We start from the raw sequence: 22431 nt of genomic DNA on the forward strand, positions 1-22431 counted from the left end.
AGATAACTCTACAAAAGAACTGGATCTCTATTTTGTGTCCCATCCTACTGAGTGACAGAAATGTAATGAGTCAACCTCAGGACTCCCCCGACGCCCCTGCACCCTTGTCACACCTGAGTCCTGAAAGGGCTTTCCGAGTACCACAGTGCTGGGGGTGCGGTGGACATCTGGTCCTCCATGTCGTCTTGACAACATTGTGACCTTCTGATCCCACGCTGGTCCCCGCTGTGTCTCCTCCTGGGTTCCCTGGCTCTCCCGGCCACACCCATGCCGCGCCCCCCTGCTGGCACAGAGTGGGTGCTGATCTTTATTCCCCGAATCCCCCAGCACCCACACTGTTGGAATTGGAAAGCTGAGTACTGACAACATACATGCGTTCTACAGGGTCATCCCTTCCCTGTGTTGTTAAAGGCACAAAACCTCCCCGGCTGGATGGGGGAGGGGGGAGAGCATCCTTCAAGGGCAGGAAACCCTGGTTACCAGCTGTGTGTTAAGGCCCAGCTTCCTAACTGGTCTCTCCGTCTCCGTCAATGACCCCATTACTCTCCATCCTTCCAAGACGGCTCTTGCAGGGGTCTTCCTAAGACAAGGTACTAAACGCTTTCCGTGAATCATCGTGTTTCATCTTCACGTCAACCCTATGAGATAGATATAATTATTATCCCCGATTTACAAATAAAGAAACGAAAGCTTAGAGAAATTCAGTAACCCAGATAGTCTAACTCCAGAACTAAAACCGGTGACCATATTGCAAGAGTTCTTTCTAAAACACAGATTGAATTGGGTCTCTGCCTGGCAGCACTAGATAAGACATCAGTCGTCCCTTACTGTTTGATTTCCTTCTAGACTATTCAGGAGGTAGGAGCTCATCACCCACTGCTTTGGGCTGATTAGGTCAGAGCTCACTTTTAGTGATACCCCCGTCTGAAGAAGTCACTCTGGAACCCTTTCTCATAGACACGCCTCTCATGGGCAGTCCTGCTGATGGCTGGTCCCACGCACTGCCTGCTGACTCTAGTTTCCCCTTCCTGGGGTGATATTATCTTCAAGTTTCAGGGGTATCACCATCCTGAATATAAATAAAAGTGGGGCGTTCTAGAAGCTGGAGGTAAGCATTACCCCCACTAATCTCTGGGCAAGGTGAGCCATGAAGCCCACCCCTGAGGCAGGGGCCCACCTGGCCTAACAGCAGAGGAGCTGGATGCTCTCCCAGGTGTCCTACATCTGTCGCCTCATCTGTGCTGCTGGTGATGCCATTGAGGCCGCTAAGGAGCCAGAAACCGTAGTGACCGGTTCTGGGAGCGCGCTTCTTCATTTCACCTTGCTTTTTAGCCAAGTTCCCTTTAAAAGCGTCAGCCTGTCTCCAAGGTGCTAAGAGGAAAGAGGAAAGGAAGTTTTCCCCTGCACACACCAATACACCGTTTATTAATGTAAGAGACACAACCAAGTCAGAACCAGACAATGAAAACTGTGTTTTTTATTTGGGGGGCATCGTTTCCTGCTGTTGTCGATTTTAAAATGTGTCTATGAAAAAGGAATTTTTAAAAACTTTCATTATGGTAAATCTTAAATATATACAATAGTAGTGGTATTTATCAATTTATCATCCGGTGTATTGGTCAGGGTTCTCCAGAGAAACAGAACCAAATATATATATATACATATATATTATATATAATATATATAATTATATCTATAATATATCTACATCTGGCAGAAAGAGAGAAAGAGAGAGAGAGATTTAATTTAAGTCATTGGTTTCCATAATTACGGAGGCTGAGAAGTCCCGTGATCTGCCACCTGCAAGCTGCAGACCCAGGAAGGCTGGTGCTGTAGGTCCAGTCCTGCAAGTGGAGAGCTGATGGGTACAAGTTCTAGTCTGAGGCAGGAGAAGACCGATGTTCCAGCTCAGCGGCGGGCAGAGCCAATCCTCCCTCCCTCTGCTTTTTGCTGTCTTCAGCCCTCCGTGGGTTGTATGATGCCCACTTGCACTGGGGAGGGGGATCTGCTTTACTTAGATTTTTACTGACTCAGATGCTAATGTCATCTGGAAGTACCCTCACAAACATACCCCAAAATCATGTGTAACCAAGTATCTGTACGTCCTATGACCCAGTAAGTTGACATGTGAAATTAACCATCACATTTAACACTTCAACATGCCCGATCTTGTTAGATCTAGAGGCTTGATCAGATTCACATTCCGTTTTTTTGGCAAGAAGACATCACCAGAAGTACCGTGTTCCTCCTTTGTATAGAAGGATGCTTGCTCATCATGTCTGCTTGGCTCTCTTTTTGTGAAATTAAGGTTAACTGGTGTGTTGAGGTGTTATTAACCTCATTATAAATGCCCCTGTCAAACACTCATCTCATCGTCTTGGCAGGCATTGGTGATACTGGCTTATGCCCATTTCCTCGTTAGGAGTTGCAAATGGTTTTATTCAAATTCTCCACCTTTATTAGCTTGAGCTTCTTTTACAAGGAAGACTTTTCTTTATCCACTATTTGGTTCTGTTTGGAATATAGTTCATATAGAAGATGTAGAACAAATGCTTGATTTTTTCCTTTTATTTACAAGTTTTCAGAATAATGAATTGATGCCTTAGCAACCTCTACATTTGACAGTGAGGGCTCCAGTAGTCTTTGAGGATTTCCTCGTTTTCTTTATGGTGTGAGTGTGAACCTGTGTGTGTGTGCACGCGCGCACACAGGCAAAATGAAATTACCAGGCTGAATGGGCTGCCCAGGCGCCTTTAAATAGACGTCAAGTCCATTTGTGGAGAATGACTTGTAATTGTGTGCAGGGTGGATGGGGTCAAAGGCTTGATACATAGTGCAGGGAGGTGGGCCTTGCCGGAGGATGGTTGGTTGGAGCCTCCCAGGATGGGGAGGGACAGTCGGAGGAGGCTGACTCGCAACAGCACACAGAGTCTGTGGGGAGGACTCCTGCAGAAACAGGAAGGGCCCTGGCGAAGGTTCTGGGCTCGGCCCTGAGAGAGTGGGGCCCTGGGGGAGCTGCTTGCTCAAAATGGCCTGAGCAGACCTGGGCTAGGAGTGGGCCTCCGTGCCCAGCAGCAGACTGCCGAGACGCTGGATGCTGGCAAAGCACAGCAGAAGGGGGAGGACATTCAAACTACCCATGCTGGATTCCCCACCAGTCTTGGTGGGTGAGACCTCATTTAATCTGATTATTTTTAAATTTTAAATTGCATTTTAAAAAGATAGATACGGAACCCACAGAAGTCAGATGATACAATGTTCAAAAGGTACAAAAAAGTATGCAGTTGGAAGCAACCAAGAAGTCCTTCAGAAGGTGAATGGATAAATGAATCATGGTACATCAGACAATAGAATATTATTCAACACTAAAAAAAAATGAACTATCAAGCCAAGAAAAGACATGGAGGAACCTTAAATGCATATGACTAAGTAAAAGACGCCAGTGTGAAAGGCCACATACTGTATGACATTCTGGAAAAGGCCAAACTATGGAGAGAGTAAAAAGGTCAGCGGTTGCCAGAGGTTTGGGGGACAGAGGGAGATATATAGGCAGAGCACAGAGGATTTTTAGGGCAGTGAAAATACTCTGTATGATGCTGTAATGATGGATACATTTGTCCAAACCCATAGAATGTAGAACACCAAGAGTGAACCCTAATGTAAACAGCGGACTTTGGTGATTATGATGTGTCACTGTATGTTCATCCATTGTAGCCCATGTACCACTCTGGTGGGGGAGGTTATGCCTAGGTGGGGCAGGGGGTGTGTGGGAAATCTCTGTACCTTCCTCTCAATTTTGCTGAGAACCTGAAACTCTAAAAAAATAAAATCTTAAGAATAAATACATACATTTAAAGAATAAAATGAAGAAAAAAATATGCAGTGAAAATTCTCCCTCTCTCATCTAACAAGACTCTCTGTTAGCATCCCTGGGGAACCCGTGTTACCAGTTTCTCATGTTCTCTTCCACAGATAGTTTGCGCGTGTCAGTAAGGAATACACAATCTCTCCCTGACTTTATTTATAAACACAAATGGTAACATAACATACCTATGCTACTGCATGTTGCTTTTTTCATCTAATTTAATTTTGTATAAATAATGGCATTGCTTACCTGGAAGCATTTCTCTGTATAGGATTTAAACCAGCCCCCAGTCCTATGAGGAATGCAGCCCCCAAAATAAGGGGGTTAGATCATTCCCTGGCAATAATGAGGGAAAGTTTCCACATCCTCATCCTTGCTGGTTACACAGAAGGGGGTGCAATACCAGGAGGCCCAGCAAAGAGAAATTTGAGATAATTCCCAGTAAAGGGAAGCTTGGGATAGTTACAAGGGGCACCCAGATTTGAACCAGCAACCTCTTGATTTGTAGTCAAATGCTCTAGCCCTGAGCTACACCCACTACTGGAATATCATGTCTCCTCAGAACTTCTCACTTTGGTAGTCACACCAAAGACACCTGTGATAATTTTAAGACCTGATGTTTATTGAGCACTTATGAGGTGCTAGATAAACTGTTCTAAGACTTCTGCATATAATTTAAAAACTTATTGTGGTAGTGCTGTGTCCACCACCACCCTCATCATGGGTGACAGTGACACAGGGGATTGAAGCAAATTGCCCTAAATCACAGAGCCAAAGTGACAGAATCAAGAGTTAAAGGACCACCACTTTATCTTGCCTCGACCCAGCTGCCCTTGAGGGTGGGTCTCAGGGCTTTGCTGCCTCAGGGCCAAGCCTTCACCCCGCCCTGTGACCCCAGCAGTCCCTCTCCCCCACCTCCCTGCAAACTCTCCCCCTTTTCTAATGGGTTTGTTAGGGAGGGGACCTAACCCAGCGCCTTGAGAGGACCCGCCAGAGGCTTCTGGGAGTCAGATTGCTTGAACTGAAATTTCCTAAATTTCTGAATGAACTAGGTATTTTGGGAGTAATGCTTTCATATGGCACAGAATTGAAAATGTACGAAACAGCAACCAGAGAAAAATCAAGACTCCATTCCATCTCTGTCTCTCAGCCACCACATAACGACTTTACTGGTTTCTTGTGTGTACGCCTTTGAAAGGGAACATTTTTTTCTTAGTGCCCCAGGGCTAACTTAATTTTAGTTTATTGTACTGCTTATATCTGTATACAAATGTGTACACAAAATTAGATGTAAATGCTTCACACTCACAGTTTTATACACTATTAAGACAAAACAATTTTAGAAATCAATGCAAACAAAATCACATGCCCAATAACATTCAACTTAATAGCAATTCAGATGAAATCATTTTGCTGGAAGAGGCTCTTTGCAATGTGCTTGTGAAGCTGCTCATGCCTGGAGACCCAGCTATCCCCCCACTCCTCTGCTAACTGTCTCTGCTAACACACCCAGTGACGGCCTCTCTCGGCCCAGATCCACCTCTCATAGGCTGAAGTTGTCACCAAACTCAGGGTTGGCTACTCGCTGCTCAAAAGCCAATAATCAAGAGGCAAGTGTCAGTAGAAACGAAAAACGCTTTAATCAGAAAAGCCGGCAATCTGGGGAGAAGGTGAACTCATGTCCCAAGACCAACTCCAAAGATTCTGCTCAGCCATGACAGTTTTTAAAGGGAAAAATGGGGAAGAATTTCATTGAACCATCGAGGCAGGAGGTTGCGTTCTGCATCCTTCTCCATTGCTTGCAGGCTGGCTGCCTCTCTCTCCAGACGTTATCTTGCTCGTGTGATCTGCCTGCAGGATTGCTAAGGGGGCTGTTGCGGGTAGAGAGCTGGTCATTCCTTTACTACTTAATTCTTCCCTCTTACTTCTTTTAATCTAGGAAAAGACTCAACAGGTTACACAAGGCGTGGTGTGCACTCAGGAGAGCTCAAGTCAGGAGCTAGGTTAAATTGCCTAGTCATCTCGTTCCTATAATTAGGTTCTTTCAAGGTTGGAGGGGCACAGAAATGGACAAACAGGAAAGGGGCAAAAGAGCTGCTTTCAAAGGCTGCCTCTGTTCTTCTGTCATCACAGTGTTACAGCACGGTGTGGGGACAATGTGTCATAAACCCGGGCACACGCCAGCACTGGGCTCTAGGTTATAAGATGGCCCTGCAAACCAGCCACAGTGTCCCTATATCGAAACGGTTAAGATTGTTATTAAAGTATGAATAGATTCCTAGGCAAACTCAAGAACCACTGAGAAGCACTGATCTGCTGTCCCTTTCATGCCTGGGCACATTCGGGCTGCCCACAAGGGTCAGGAGCAGGCCTCAAAGGTTTTGATTTCTGCTCCAGAATCTAAATCTCAGGCCTCCCCAGGAGCACAGCCGCCCTCCCTTCATTTTCTCCTCCCCTCTGCCCAACCTCTCCAGCAGCCAGCGAGAGGAGCCTTTCTGAGGAAGCACCCCCATCCCGGGGAACACACGTTATTGGTAAGCTGAGTAACTACAAAGCCTTGTTAGGTAGGGTCACCTAAGTCTGTCCCTGGGGATGGTCCTGGTCTGTAGTCCCAGCATCCAGTTCATGGAATCAAAGTGAAGCTTTGGAAGTTCTTTTTTTTTTTTTTAGAAGATGTTGGGGGTAGGAGTTTATTAATTAACTTATTTATTTTTGCTGCGTTGGGTCTTCGTTTCTGCGCGAGGGCTTTCTCCAGTTGCGGCAAGCGGGGGCCACTCTTCATCGCGGTGCGCGGGCCTCTCACTATCGCGGCCTCTCTTGTTGCGGAGCACAGGCTCCAGACGCGCAGGCTCAGCAGTTGTGGCTCACGGGCCCAGTTGCTCCGCAGCACGTGGGATCCTCCCAGACCAGGGCTCGAACCCCTGTCCCCTGCATTAGCAGGCAGACTCTCAACCACTGCGCCACCAGGGAGGCCCTGGAAGTTCATTTTGTCCAAGATGAAACACCTGACTTATTGCAAAGGCTGTTATAAACTCCATTTAAGACTTCAATAGAAGATAGAACTCTTTGTTTTTGCGGTAATAATACAAGAATGAAATTTTTGGAGCACAGCATTGTAATATAAACAGTGTTCTTAGCAAGGAAGCCATCAGTAAGTTCTAAGCAAATTAAGCAGAAATGTCACTGGCACTGTGGTGCACACATAATTCACAAGTGCATCCAAACAGGCTGTGGTATTCTACCAATTCCTATAAAAGCTGAATTGGGTTTTTTTTTTAAGTTTTTAAAAAACTAAATTACTTCTGTGACACAGCTGATTTAATACAAGAAAATATTTCATGATGGCAGTATGTATAAGAAAGTACAAATAGCTACTGAATAGAATTATTTTGTAGGTCCACGAAGGTAATCAGTCTCTTAAACACATCTGTCCCCAATACCACTAAGATTTTAGAAATGTTTAAACCTTTGAAGAACTACTTTGTGAATTAACCTAAGTGTCCTGCAATGGCATTGGTATTAAACTTTTCTTTTTGTAAAAATGTGCACCAAAAATTGTTGTTGTGTTTTGCATAAACCTGTTGGAAATCTTTTTTTTTTTTTTTTTTTTTTGCGGTACGCTAACCTGTCACTGTTGTGGTCTCTCCCGTTGCGGAGCACAGGCTCCGGACATGCACAGGCTCAGTAGCCATGGCTCACGGGCCCAGCCGCTCTGCGGTATGTGGGATCTTCCCAGACCGGGGCACGAACCCACGTCCCCTACATCTGCCGGCAGACTCTCAACCACTGCGCCACCAGGGAAGCCCCTGTTGGAAATCTTTAATCAAAGTTTTCAACAAATGGTGTGCCCCAAAACTTCAGCTTTTGAAAACTTTAGAGTTGCAATAAATGAAAACAAAATTTGCAAACAGGAAGATATTGAAATGTATTCTTGCAAAAGCAAGAGAGAAACTGAACAAATTAAACAATGAAATTTCACGTGGTATACAAGATTTAATTCTGAATTTCTAAAATTGAATTTGCGAAATCTCTAAGGAGTCTTTGGCTGAAGCTCCTCATTTAAATTGGATAATTTACATTCTGTACCTGAAGGGAATGAAATTTTCAAAGGTTATGATTTTGCAGCATCTAAATTTGGTGAAATATTCAAAAGAATCATACTCATTTCAAGAGCTTTGTCTTATAAATATTTTTGTGGAAGAAACGTACTTTGAACGGAAGCAAAAAGAGAATGTGAAAATTTTGTGCCTAAAATGTTTACATATTGCAATACAAAAAAATTACAACTGAGAATACTTTTTTTAAATGCTTTTTGGTTGTTTAAAACTTTCTCTTTTGTTTCATGGCCACACCACACAATATGCAGCATCTTAGTCCCTTCATCAGGGATCAAACCCATGCCCCCTGCAGGGGAACTACAGCGTCCCAACCACAAGGCCACCAGGGAAATCCCACAAGGTGCCCTTCAATTAGCACACTTGAAGCTTACCAGTTACTTTAGCACCTGGATCAGAGGTATTTTCATTAAACATATTTTGGTCTACAGAAAAAAGTCACTTGAAAGTGGTTGCCCAGGGACTGGAAATCTGTGGGTCTCCTACGCCTCCCCAGAGCCGTCCGCAGACCCCAGTCTTGCTTCTTTCCTATGCAGAGCAGCCCTCATTGCTCCTGGCTGACACCCCTTGTGCTGATGAGAAAGGTGGGGTGATGGCGGTGCTGGGACCAGAACCCCGACTTCTTACTCCTCCCTGGGGCTCCTTCCATCTACCACACCCTGACGAGCAGCAGGACCCTCCTGGGGCCCTGACAGCATCCCGCTCCCCCCATTTCCTTGAAAACTGCAAGAAGCCAGTGAGACTTCTCACACTGTGGACCTCTCCACAATCCATAGGTGGCTGTTCCGGGTGGGCAGGTGCCTTAAGAGGAAACTGCAACCAGATTCAAAGGCTTAGCCCCCAAACCCCACAAAATGTAAATATCTCATTTATAAATTTTTATATCGATCACATGTTGAAATGAAAATGTTTTGGATACACTGGGTTTAAAAATATGGAAATTGGTTTCACTGATATCTTTTTACTTTATTTTTATTAAAACATTTTTCCAGTTTTAATGAGATATAATTGACATAATACTGTATTAAATGTGTACAACATAATGATTTGATATATATGTGTTTGGAGAAATGATCACTGCAGGAAGTCTAGTTAACATCCATCACCTCACATAGTTACATTTTCCCCCTTTTAAGATCTACTCTCTCAGCAACTTTCAAATATACAATAAAATATTGTTAACTGGGCTTCCCTGGTGGCGCAGTGGTTGAGAGTCCGCCTGCCGATGCAGGGGACACGGGTTCGTGCCCCGGTCCGGGAGGATCCCACATGCCGCGGAGCGGCTGGGCCCGTGAGCCATGGCCGCTGGGCCTGTGCGTCCGGAGCCTGTGCTCCGCAACGGGAGAGGCCACAACAGTGAGAGGCCCACATACCGCAAAAAAAAAAAAAAAAAAAAAAAAAAATATTGTTAACTGGAGTCACCGTGGTGTACACCACATCCCAGGACTTATTTGTCTTATAACTGGAAGTTTGTACCTTTTGACCCCCTTCACCCATCTCCCCCTTTTTACTTTAAATATTTAATGTGGCTACTAGCAAGTGTAAATTCAGACTTGTAGCTTGCATTCTGTTTCTGGGGGGAGTGCTGGTGTAGGCCTTGACCTTAGCAAGGCCAACCTGGCTGGTGGGGCAGAGAGGTTGCCTGTGTCCCCAGAGTGGGGACAATCAATGAAAATCCTGATCTTGCAGGCCTCCTTTGAGGATGAAATAACAATGCCAAGACAGGAAGGAATCTCTCTCCAGATGGGAGAGAGTCAGTGGGTGTTGTTCTCAGTGTGGAGGGGTGCTGGAGCTACAGGGACCCAAGAAAGGAAGACCATGGGCCTCAGGCTTGCTGAAGCCTGGAAATTCCAAAACACTACGTGAGCAGGGGGCACCCGGATTCGAACCGGGGACCTCTTGATCTGCAGTCAAATGCTCTACCCCTGAGCTATACCCCCTGACACGCATAGGTGTTCTCAACTCACACCTTTATAGGCGTGCAGCCACACCCAGGCCCTGCCGACTGTCGTAGCCTCTGCTTTGGGTTTCGCTGCCTAAGGCCGCTCCAGACGGGCCTTCCTGCTCAGAACTCCAACCGGTTTTCCTCCCCAGGTTCGGTGGGACGATGGCTTTGGTCACAGTCTCCTGCCCACAGCCGGAGGTGGCAGAGGTTCAGGACCCCTCTTGTTGCCTGGAGAAAACCCAGGCCGCCGGACGGAGGCCTCTCAGCGCGCCAAGCTCCGGTCTGAGCCCGGGCCAACTCGTTGCTTCTGCTTTATCTGCCCTTTTCCGGCCTTTGGTCGCGTCTTCCTCCTCCTCGTCTTCGCCGCCTCTCCCTCCCCTCCCACCGCTCTGATGCCTCTCGGGGCTCTCCTCCCCTAACCGCGCAGACCTCGGCTAGTCCGCCAGCTGCCTGCCATCAAGCAGTGTCCTTTTCAAGCTCCTTCCTTGAGAGGTAAACGGAAGACCAGGCCTAGTAAATAAAAGGTGAACCATTTATTTGCAAAAATGAAATAGGTGACGGTAGCTAAGAAAACTGCGAAAGTAACAGAAGCGACACTGGAGGACTTTTCCATTGTAAATATTAGAACATCTACTAAAACAGCGCAAGGCAGCCAGACCCGGGAAAACACCATGGTATATGTACCCACGTAATAAAAGATCATCACGAGTGCCTCCCGAGCGGTGAGGACGTCCACAACCCTCCGAGAGGGGCTGTGATTGCTACCCCAGGGGCACAGCGGAGGAACCCGAGGGGGCAGGATGCGAAATAAGCTGTCGGGGCTTACTTAACCACACACTTAACCGCGGCGTTTTACTGCTCCGCGGCAGAGCAGTCAGGAATTCAGAAGGGAAAGGAAAGGTTATTTACATAAATCAAGCTAGGAGAGTTTAATTGGCCATTTGGGAAAAATATTAAAGTAGCAACTACTTTTTGTATATCAAAATACAGTCCAAGTGGATTAAAGCACTGTGTATAACAAAACAGAACATAAAGTATAAGAGAATATAAATGGATATCTAACTAATTTCTGAACAGCAGGGAAGGCATGGAAGAAATCCGAACAGAAAATGTCAGTAGTTATTTAAACATTAAGAGTTTAGGAATATGAACAAAATTGAAACGTTAATAGCAAGTTGGGATTATAGCAAATTTCCATCATTTACGACAGACAAAATGCTACAAATAAATATCCTTTAATATGTAAAGAGTCCACTTAGGCCATCAAGGATGTGCTCAATCTCAGTAAATCAGGGTAAATTTTAGGAAGACCAAAGAAATGCAAATTAAAACATAACATTTTTTACCTATCAAATTAGGGAAAAAATTAAAACAGTAATTATCATATTAGTACTGTAAATTGGGACTGTAAATTGGTACAATCTTTCTTGAGGGGAAGGGCAGTGTAAAACCAGAGATTGTTTTAAATAATTAATTCCCTTTGACTTGGTAGTAATTCCATTTCTTGGAATCCGTCCTTAGAAAATGTCTGAAATATGAACAAATGTTGGCTCAGAGATATGTTAAGTCCTCTTACTTACTTACATGTAAGTCCTCTTAAGTGTTACTTAAAATATTTAAACATGCCTAATACTAGAGAGGTAGTTAAGGGAAGTATGCTAGATCTCCAGTGATCAAAAACTACTGGGACTTCCCTGGCAGTCCAGTGATTAGGACTCCTTGGCTTCCACTGCAGGGGGTGTGGGTTCGATCCCTGGTGGGGGAAATAAGGTCCTGCAAGCTATTTAAATGTTTCGTATAATTCACAAGAAAATGTGAATTACATGCTAAGTCACGGTTCTCAGTCCTGATCTTATTAGAACCTCCTAGGGAGGTTTAAAAAGGTTTAAAAAACCCTAATGCAGGGAGGAGGGGGGCAGCTAGTTGAGTGACAAGGACACTGGTGTCTTTTAAAACCAGGTGATTCTGTGTTAAATGACAGAGAGCATTATTTCAAATGTAAAGATAAAAATTTCCAGTAATGTATTCTTTTCATAAACTACTTGAAATGTAAAAAAAAAAAAAAAAAATTAAGGGCCTGGTAAAAGCACCTCTGAATCCAAATCGGGACCTCTTAATTTACAGTCAAATGCTCTCCTCGGGCCACACCCTCAAAAGACCAGTCCCTTCTTGTGGGCCTCCTTCCCCTCCGAGCCACTCCCAAGACTCCATCAAGCCAGGACTCCACTTTCCCTGGCCTTTCAGGAAGCAGACCTACCTGCTAGGATGCCCAAGTCGCTGGACCTGCTGACATCACTGTTCCTCTTGCCAATGCATTTAAATTTGTATTGTTTGCTCCATGGCATAAAGAGGAGGACTAAAAACGGGGGGATTAAGGGGGACTTTAAAACCTTCTTCTTCAAACTTTCTATATCCTCCAAATTTTCTGTAATGTATTACTTTCAAAATCAGAAAAAACAATAAATATTACAAATTTAAGCATATTCCCTTCTAGTAATTGCAAGCAATACCATTTCCTATGATATAATTAATAAATAATTGCTTTAAGACAAAAAGAACCAGTGGAATAGTCATTTGGGAAATATGCATTATAATTTACATATAACCCACTTAAGCTTTTATAAGGAATAATTATTTCCATTTTGCAGGTGAGGACGCAGCTTCAGAAAGTTTCTAAGACCCTCGGTTTCAAGACCACTTGGTCCAAGTTCAGGGCTGTTACAATACCGCACTTCTTCCATCCTTTTGTGGTAAAGGTTGGGTAACTGAAAGAACGTGAGGGTTGAATCACCCTCTGTAATCCCCTCTGGGGATCTGTAAGAGTTACCACCACATTTGCCACATCCCCTCCATGTTAAGCTGGGTGTCAACCTAAGATACTGATAATGGCTCCAATATGTTGAGTGTTTACTACTTTGGAGGCATTTCATGTACCTCTTCTCATTTAATCTTCCCTTTGAGGTAGGTACAATTATTATCTCCTATGAAGTAGCTCAGATTATCCCCATTTTGTAGATGAAGAAACAGAGCTTGGAAGGGTTAACTTTCATTCAGTCATTCAACAAACACTCAGGAAGCACCCACTGTGTTCGAGGTTCTAGCCTGGCCCTGAGGGCTCAGCAGTGAACAGGCAAACAAGGTCCTTGCTTTCACGGAGCTTATATTCTGAGAGGTTAGGGGGACAGACAGGAGAACAAACAAGTGAACAAGATCATCACAGACACTGAAAATACTGTAGGAAAATAAAGCAGGTTGATGTGATGGAAGACGACGGAGGTGAGATGGGGTCGTCAGGGAAGTGACAATCGGAGCTGAAGTCTGAATGGTAAGAAGCCAGTGTGTAAAAATTTGGATGCAGAGCATTCCAGGCTGTGGGTAGAGACCGCCAAGGCCCTAAGGAGGGAGCTGGCTTGGCAGGATGGATGCAGGAGCGTGAACAGTGCAAAGGGACAGCACAGGACAGAGACGTGAGCAGAGGTCAGTGAGGTGGGGCAGGGGCACCTATAGAGGGCCTTGAAAGTCATGGTCGGGGGAGGGGTGGAGCCTGCACTGACCGCAGGTCTGTCTCCCCCGTGTCCCAGGGCCACCGCTTCGGAGGCCTTCCTGGCGGGCCCTGCAGTGGGCTTGGTACAGAGCCTGTCCCCTCTGGCCTGTCCTACTGAGACAGGCTTCCGCAGCCAGTCTATAAGCCTCTGTGCCCACGTGTTTAGGTTTGTTATTGCTCACCCAGGCGGCCTGATGCCGGCCCTCACGGGGGTGACCTTCCAGAGGAGGCACACGTGAGACTGACACTGTGACTCAGGCACTTCCTCAGATACCATTGGGATGGGTGTCACGAGCCTGTTAAACAAGGCAGGGTGACCCTCATCTGCGGGGTTCGGGAGGGCTTCTCGGAGGCAGTGACATTTCCACAACACCTTGCAGGAGGAGGGGATGGGAGGTGGAGATGCGTGGCCCAGGAGGACAGGGTAGGGGGTGGAGGCTGAGCCAGGAGAGTGGAGAGAAGGCTAGGGCCCCCGAGTCAGGGGAGACAGCCTCTTGCGGGCTGGACAGCGTCCGCTCAAATCCACGTCCTTTCAGGAACCTCCGATGTGGCATGATCTGGAAGTAGGGTCACTGCAGATAGTTAAGTTAGGATGAGGTGGTTCAGAATTAGGGTGTGTCCTTCATCTAATATGACTATTGTCCTTAGAGGAAGAGAAGAGACATAGAGATAGAGACACAAGGGAAACACCACACGAGGATGGAGGCAGACACTGGAGTGGTGCGTCCACAAGCGAAGGGACACAGAGGATCGCAGGCAAGAGCGAGGCATGCAACAGTGTCTCCAGTAAGAGCCAACCTTAACGCCGCCTTGATTGTGGACTTTTTTTTTTTTTTTTTTTTTTTGGGCTATGTTGGGTCTTCATTTCTGTGCGAGCAGGGGCCACTCTTCGTCGTGGTGCGTGGGCCTCTCACTATCGCGGCCTCTCTTGTTGCGGAGCACAGGCTCCAGACGCGCAGGCTCAGTAGCTGTGGCTCACGGGCCCAGTTGCTCCGCCGCACGTGGGATCTTCCCAGACCAGGGCTCGAACCCGTCTCCCCTGCATTGGCAGGCAGATTCTCAACCACTGCGCCACCAGGGAAGCCCGACTGTGGGCTTTTATAGCCAATAAACTTCGGTTATGTGAAGCCACCCAGTTTCTGGTATTTCGTTACGCAGCCCTAGGAAACCAATACACTGCCCAAGATAGGGCTGGAGAGGCAGGCAGGGCCCGGTGGGCCCTGATGCGATTTTGGAGTTTACCCAAAGAGCAAAAGAGGACCCGCATTTTCAAAGGATCCCTCTGGCTGCCCAATGTTCCGGAAGCGTTGACATCCACTGAAGAGTCAGTCCCACAGTATGACCCGGGGCACCGTCGCAAAGCCACTGCCTGCCTGGGCATCCCTCACCTGGAACCCCATGTTGCCCCTTAAATGCCGGGCGATTCTCAGCCCCTCCCCCTCCCCACAAGAGACCACCTTCCCAGTTGGCAGCTCTGCCTGCTGGTACCCTACCTACGTCCCACAGAGAACAAGGTGGCCCTTCTGGAAAATGGTTTAGTAACAGGCATCAAAAAGCCTTAAAAAAAAAAAAAGGCCCATACCCTTTGACAGGGCAATTCCAACTCTTGGAAATGACTAGGCATATTTGAAAATGTATCAAGAAACAAACAATAGGTCGAGGCCATCGTCAGGGCGCTTCTCAAGATCCGCCTCCGCGTGGTGTAAGTACATCTGCCACTAGCTTAACCGACTCGAGCAGGAGAAAAGTGGGTGAAATGAAGTGCCCCGCGGGAAACGGTTTGCATCCCTAAAGCTCGGGTCAATTCCAGTGGCCACCCCTTCCTTCTCGGTCCCCGCGGCTCGCTGGGATTTCCCTTTTACTCTTCTCCTCGGAGCGGCTTTGGGCCGTATGGGTGGGGCACGTCTCGGCGCTCCCGCTCTCCGCAGAGCCCCGAGGTCCGCTCTGCACCCACGGGTTCCCAGCACCAGGATCTGCACAAAGAACGCGCCCGCGACGGGTCGAGGGACGGGGCCGGCCAGGCGTGCGAGAAAACAAGAAAACCAGAGCGGCTTCGGCCCCAGAGGGATGGTCTCGGGGCGTGCAAGGACGGCGCCGGGCCGCCCGCTCGACAGAGAGGCCTGGCGCGCCTTGCAGAAGCGCCCGCGCCGCAAAACCGCGGCTTCGGGCACAGCCCCTTCCTGGGCGCGCGACGACGGGCCCCCGCCACCACCGAGAGGCCCCGCGTTCCTAGAGCGGCCGCGGGCGGCCAGGTGCGGCGCGGCGGCGGCCTCCGGGCCTCCCGGCTCCGGCCGCCAGGGGGCAGCACGGCACGGCCGCGGCCCCACGTGGCGCGGGCGCTCGAGCGAGGCCCAGGACCCGGCGTCCGGCCAGCGCGCGCTCAGCTGGTTCGGCCGCTTGGTGAGTGGAGGCTCGGCTGAGGAATTTGAAAAAATTCAGCTCGCTATAAATTAAATTTACAAAACGACATACATTTATTTAAAACGTAAATATATAAATCTATAGAAATACAATTTTTAATTTAAAAAAAGAAAGGTTTTTTATTAAGGCCTAGCTCCATCATCCTGCAGCACCGCTTACAGAGCGCCTGGGCGACAGACGCTGTCTGTCCCCATTTCACAGGTGCTGACTTGGGGCCCCGATATTTGAGGGAGTCGATGAAGTCTCAAGAAGAGATGAAGCTGGGGTTCGGCGAGGGAGGCTGAGGACGGGCATGGCAGTTCCCTGGGAGCCGGGAAGGGCTCTAAGGATCCCCAAGGAAGTCTTCAAGGGGTTGGAGGCCTGGGGTTGGGAGAGGACTCTACCCAGGGGGTCCATGTGCCGCCGCCGCTGTAGAGGGCAGGAGGGCACAGGGGACCAAGGCCATCTAAAATGAGAGGAAGCCAAGAGTCGCTGCTGTCCTGTGAAAACAGAGGAGTGACAATCTGACAGCTCCGCCAGCCAGGGAAGGGTGGGAGGGCTCGTTGGATGCAGGGGAGATGCCAACTGCTCCATTCCCCTGCAGTCTAGCTCTGCTGCCTGCCTTCCCTTGGACTCCATATCTGGGAGCTGGGTGACCGTCCTTCAAAGGGCAGGGCAGCCCAGAAGGATTTCTGTCATCACCCCAGCCACCCAGCAAATGTGGTTAAGAGGATCTGGCAGTGACCTGGGGACTCTACCTATTATTTGGGCTGAGATATCGGAGGGAGTGATAAAATACGTTTTCTATGCCATCTTTTAAAGGTTTGGATTAGCTTTAATGAGGAAAATCATCTGCAACCCAAATGGACAGAGATTTGGGGTTTTACTTGTTTCTCTTTCCTGCACATTTTCATCTGTGTCTGATTCCCCTGTTCATTTAAGGTGAGTGCCCCACCTGGGCCAGACCCGGGTACCAGATGCTGGAGCTAGCACAGAGATGACCTGAAGCCTGCCCTTGAGAAGGTCAAGCACACATGCTGTCAAGGGCCCACGCCAGGCACGCACGGAGCCCAGGACAGCCTGGAGGAGGGAGACCCTCAAAGCATCTCACAGCTGCGATGTGTGGCCAAGGGTCCTGGGAGCTGTAACTTGGCCTGATGATCCCTTGTCTCCACAGTGTAAGTGTTTGCTGTAAAAATAACTTCTGTAATCCTGGCAGCTTCTGACAGGGCCTTTCTGGACATCTGTGCTGCTATTTCCTTCTGCCTTCCAGGGATTCTTGGTGGGTGTCAGCTCTCTAGACTTCACTGGTGAAGTCACAGGGACTCGCCATATAACCTGATATGAACATCTGCCTGGTAATGTAGAGGTTATAGAGAATAGAGATGCATGTACACCCTAAAAGGAAGAAATAAACTTAAACCCTGTGCCCTATCAAAGGTGTAAGCATGGAATGTGTCACTGGATAAATTAAACCCACAGAGTTTGGATTGAGACTGGGAAACATTGAAGCAAGGGAGAAGGGTGGGCAGGACTTGCCCAGGGCAGGGGGTGGGGTTTGAAGCAGCTTCCTCTTCAGAAACCCCTCAGGGCCGGGGAGGGCTGAGCAGGTGGATTTAGCAACTACCCCTCCCACTCCAACCCCAGCCCCTCTGCCTCTGATTATTTTACATATTTAGCTTCTGAAAATGGTTTTATTTAAACAAGGGATTCTGGGGCTAAAAACAAAATCTTGAAAACACTGACAGATGAAGTGCAGAAAACTTGGCTGATCATTATAAATTTGATGAAGATTTTGTGTCCTGACTCTGAAAGAGATTCTAAAATATAGTACTATAGATTTAGTTTCTACAGAGAGGTGATGAACTCTTCCAAACAACCCACTTAATTTCACAGGTATGGAGATGGTTAAAAGTCCTCATACTGGGTGGCAAATGAATTTCTTCTGGTACATTTACAGATGAGACTTAATACTTTCTCTTGGAGAAATAACGGGCTCATTCAATTCTGAGGTAAGTTCTTATTCTTTGGAATTCAGAAGTTCCCTTTACAGTAAGAAAAAACAACAGTGCTATTTTCATGTTGGGGAAAAGGGTTTTAAATTAAATTCTGAAATTCAGTTATATGACAATAACATACTAATGCGAGTTAATCCTTTTGGTAAAATGAACACCCAAGCATGTTTGTATGCAGTTTAGTTTATGCTTGTTCCAAGACTCTGAAGGGCTGGCACAGATTTGGGCAAGAAAAATGTGTCTATTTCTTCTCAGTCTGTCTACCATTTGAATTAAATATACTAGGGGCTGGCGTTATTTGGATGTTGACTTGCTTTTTTAGTAGTGCTCTGAAACATTTGAGGGTTTTTTTTCCCAAACTTATTTCAAGATGTATCACAAACCTTTGGCTTGGTAAGGCATTGATTAATTCAGGATAAGCTAAAGTGGGAAATGAATAATAATTTTAGGTGGACATTTATTATTATTAAATTGTTTAGGGGGTTGCTTTGCAAACCAACTTACTGCCTTTACTTTTGGACAAAATTAATGTGGCCATTTTCAGTGATGACGATCAACCCACAGAAGATAACACACACCTAAAATTTTTATCTTAGATTTTAGAATCTGTATAATTGACCTGCAGAAAATTTGGTCATGGAACTGTATGGTTCTTGGATCATACCTTCAGTGGAAGAATGGCAAATGTCATGCTTCATAACCTGTTTAATTTTCTTAATTGAATTGAGCTTAAATCCAATCAATTTCAATCCTTTGAGGGTGTGTCTTTAGTATTTGTGTATCTGTAAACAAAGAATTGATTGAATGTAGTTCTTTAAAATCTTTTATGCTTATTAGTCTATACTGATTCTAAAAGGAAACAATTTGTTGTCCCAATATTCGTTATTTAAATAAGATTGCTAGTGAGGCTAGAAATTTTCATTGGTACATTTTGTCATTAAAATTCAACTTTTCATTACCCTAGTTAACGGTCAGTAGTGATGCTCCTATCTTAACATCCTTGAGTTATTTTGAGAACTTGTTTGTTATTTCGTAAAGAGAAGCAGTGAGTTTCATTCATTGGTTGTGGTGGAAGGAATGGTGAGAACCCAAGAGGTAGCACAGCCTAAAAGCTTTGAGTCAGGGCGTGAGTGCTGTTTTATCGGGGAGCAGGTGCATTGTCCTCATGAAAATCTTCACCCCATTCCTTCTCTGACTGTTCAACAAAGGGCTTCTTAGGTCCCAACATAGAAACAAACGCAGAAAGGGAGCCCCTCGCCTTAACACATAAGCCTCTTCCCAAAGTCCCCACGGAAGAGAGGGGATCGGTCTAAGATGGGGGCTGGCTTGATGCCCAGCCACCAGGGCGCGCAGCATCTATTCTCCCCGGTTAGGAGAGCCGGATGCTGTCCCAGGGTTGCCGGGCTGAGCTGGTCTGTCTGCCAGGTCCAGAACTTACACGCTGTGTCCACGGGAGAGTCAGAGCTGCAATTCGAGAAAAAGCACTGTTTTGCCTTCTTTATTAAGGATCCACGTAGAAGAAATTGGGAGGCAGTCTCCAACAGCAGTGAACAGCACGCACTTGACGGTTAAATTCTGGCCGTGTGACCTTGGGCTAATCGCTTAACCTCTCCAAACTTCATTGTAAAAGGGTATATAGGGGCTTCCCTGGTGGTGCAGTGGTTCAGAGTCCGCCTGTCGATGCGGGGACCGTGGGTTCGTGCCCTGGTCCGGGAGGATCCCGCGTGCCTCGGGGCGGCTGGGCCCGTGTCTGGAGCCTGTGCTCCGCAACGGGAGAGGCCATAACAGTGAGAGGCCCGCGTACCGCAAAAAAAAAAAAAAGGATATATAATACCGATTTCACAGGTTGTCAAAAGAGAAAATGAAATGAAAGCGTTTACTTAGCACAGTGCCTGGAACATGGTAAGACTCAGTGAATCATAGCGGTAATTATTATTATCCCTAAAAACTCAGGGCTAGGTCTGACTTCTGACCGGAAGTTTTCACATAAGGCCACTCACTATCGGTAGTACTCGGTTTAACTTAGTTTTTTTTCTTTTTCCCTTCCTTCCTTCTTTCCTTCTTCCCTCCCTCTCTCCCTTCCTTTCTTTTCTTGCTTAGAAAACTTATTTTAGCCTGGAGTTACCTTTGGTCGAAAATAGAAATACAAGGGTTAGGTTCTATTATGCTTTAACTAAAAATACCCGTTTCAAAGAACCCAACTAGAATTGGTCAGTGCAGAACTGATTTATCAAAAATTTAAATCTACAAGTCCCCACTATGCCTGGGAAGCAGTAAGAGGCTTCAGCAGCTGCAATGCTTTCCAGAAAGCTGGAGGAGAGGCCTTGGCCTGACTCACTGTTGCCCTGGCAACAGTAGGGCCTGGAGGCCTCCGTCCCTGATCCCTTAATCTGAGAAGCTGCCACAACATGGCCTCAGGAAAGGTCCCCACAGACACCTGGCTAAAGCTACCCTGTCTGAAAGGAGGGTCAGAGAAGAGATGGTGGCGTGATGGCTCTTCCTGCCCAGACAGTGGCCTGAAGGTCTCCGTCGCTTTCCAGACCCCAAAGCTTCAGTCTGGAGAATTAGGCCGCAGTCTCCACCGGATTTTAAGTGCTGTCAAGGCAGCGGAGGGTTTCCTAATCCTTTTGTGTTTCTCCGTGGAGCCCAGTACAACGCTTTGCACATGAGGGGTGCCTAATAGATACGGGCGTCTGTGTGGCAGCGAGCGCCCTCTGAGGTGCCAGCCCCACGGCTCGCTCCCGTCGCTGCCCCTGCCCGGGTGAGCGAGCCCAGCACCGACCACGCACTCCTCCCCGTCGTCTTTTCTCCAGCTGCAAACACGGGCTCCACGACGCTACGGCCAAGGCCTCTAAAATTCTGTTTTAACTATGTTCACGATTTTGGCAAATGTATGGCACAGAGCATGTTCTGCTCGGTATATTGGTTCCCCTAATTGTGTCTTAATTTTTAAAATCTGAGGGTAAAATGGAATAATTTGAAAGAGGCTCTGACTTCTCTTTTGTCAGTAACCATTTGGGTTATTTGGTTATGTGGCCAAACACATGGGCTTTGGAGTCAAGACGACTTCAGATCTTGGCTCTGCAGTGTGGTTGCTGTGTGACTCTGGGCCAACTTACCCTCTCTGGGCCTCAAGCTCTTCACCTATAAAATGAGCGTGCGGTGCACACATCCGAGCTATGAAGCCTGCGAAGGTACGTAAAGCCTTCAAAAGAAAGAAGCCTTCAATAAATGGCAATTATTCTCTTTGGCACACAACTCCATGGTGCCAATGGCAACTGACAGTTCAGGAGTTTGAAAGTCTGGCTTTCTAATTAAGGGCCCCCGGGGAAAGCGCCGTGAGGGTACAGGATAAGCAGGAAGGCGGGTACTACCCACTGCAGATGCTGGCATGTGGCTGAGACGTGAGTTTTAACCCTTGTCTGCTCCGACTTCAAGACCAAGGGGTAGTTGTCTGCGTGATTTGACTTGAACGTCCTCACACCAAAGTAATTTTCTGCTTCTGGCTGGCGGGGAAATTGCCTTCTCAGAGCTTCATTCTTTTGGGACACAACACGAGCCCACTACCTGCCCGAACTTCTGCTTTTACCAAGTTAAGCCGTCATTAGCCATAAACTAATCTGAAACTAGCAAACTTTTATTCAGACCTTAGGATGTGCCCAAGTCTTTGCCGCATATTTACTGCATTGTTATTAAGCCTCAGAACAATGGCTCATTGTCCCCAGTTAACGAACGAGGACATGGTCTGTTAATTAGCTTGTTCAAGGCCACACGACCATCATGTTTAAATCCACATCTGTTCGACTCCAGGGTCTGTCTACGCTGTAGTGAGCCCCCTGTTTGATGTTGGTCCATGACCACTGGCAGAGATTACGGCAGATGGAGAGCGAGAATCACGACGGTGTTTGGGAGTCGGGAAAAGGGAGAGATGACGTGGAGCCCAGGGAGCTGGGCCGCGAGGAGGAAAGGGCACGAAGGGGGGGTTCAAGCCAAGGGAGGTCAGGGCACAGAGGAGCCCTGACAGCCCATAAGACGTACCAGTCTTTGACTATATTGAATCCTTTATAAACCAGATTTCCTAGGAAAAGAAAGGCTCACGGGCACGGTTCCCACAGACCCCACAGTTCTCCGAGGATGCCCTGGTACCAAAGGAAGTTACTCTCTGCGTTTCCGCCTTGGATTTCACCGGAAACTACCACGGTCTCCCACTCAGGTCTGATCGCCCCCAGCACTCTCCGGTTCTCACATTCCAGGACTAGTAAAAATTCTGAGCAGCTGTGGCCTTCCACCAACTATCTCCAAAATACCTCTGCTCACATCTCTTCGAGGCTTCACACATCCTGGTGTTCAAAAGAGCCATCTCCTCTGTCACGCCTCCAACCTCCAGCACCAGAGGCATCGTCCTCGGACCCGTCCACTGACCACGGCTAGTTCCCCCCCTACGTTTGACTACAGACTGTCCCCATCCCCACTGGCTGCAGCCTCCTGATACCCACGTGCACCCGTCTCTCTCCTGCTCCGCGATCGGCAATGGCATCTCCTACACG

This window comes from Mesoplodon bidens (genome assembly GCF_964165515.1).
Source record: "Mesoplodon bidens genome assembly, chromosome: 9".
Taxonomy (NCBI): Eukaryota; Metazoa; Chordata; class Mammalia; order Artiodactyla; family Ziphiidae; genus Mesoplodon; species Mesoplodon bidens.